This window comes from Mastomys coucha, unplaced genomic scaffold (assembly GCF_008632895.1).
Source record: "Mastomys coucha isolate ucsf_1 unplaced genomic scaffold, UCSF_Mcou_1 pScaffold7, whole genome shotgun sequence".
Lineage (NCBI taxonomy): Eukaryota > Metazoa > Chordata > Mammalia > Rodentia > Muridae > Mastomys > Mastomys coucha.
In genome coordinates this window covers 16,520,910-16,521,565 of record NW_022196913.1, presented here as the reverse complement: position 1 = coordinate 16,521,565, position 656 = coordinate 16,520,910, and the positions used below count along the sequence as shown (strand labels likewise).

Here is a 656-nt window from a genome sequence, read left to right as displayed (position 1 = left end):
CATCTGAGAGCCTGGAGATTTTTATGGAGCATTCCTCCATCCCTTTCCTATGGGCCACAAAATCAAGTCTGTGTCTTGTGAAATCCCTGAGAACTTTCCTCTGGAATACAGAGATTTTTTGCTAGGGCGTGCCATGGATCTGCCTAACCAATTCCCAGACACTGCAAATGATGTAGGGGGAAAAAGATTGACAGAGGCTGCCTGTGCTAAAGGCGTGGTTGGCTGTGTACTCCCAGTGCAGACCTGTGAAGAGCAAAGCCCCTGTCTGTGCCCAGAATAAGCAATTGGTGTATGACATAATTTGCTGCATCAAGTCCTTGTGGATTCAGCATCTCCTTTAACTCTTTCTAGTTGTTGTTTATTAATTCTTCTAGTAATACAAGTTATAATGTAAATAATGTTGAAGGAACCATGATAAAATGTTAATGAAGTTTATAAATTGTGTTTCACTATACCAAAAGTAGATATAAAAGATAGCTTATTTTCAGTAGCACTTAATGATGGTAAGCAGAAGCAGTGGAAGAAGGATGAGTCTCCAGGACTTCAAAATTGAGCCTGGCATGGTGACACACCTGAAACTCCAGATCAGGAGAGGCTGAGGCAAAAAATTCCAAAGTTCAAAGCTGGCCTTGGCTGTATAGTGAAACTGAGTCTCA

At 41.5% G+C, this 656-nt stretch overlaps 1 long non-coding RNA gene across 2 annotated transcripts in view; it reads left to right on the top strand.

Moving 5' to 3' along the window:
• Nucleotides 1–656, top strand: part of LOC116081820 — a 40,409-nt gene that overhangs the window by 6,185 nt on the left and 33,568 nt on the right. The window lies entirely within an intron of this gene.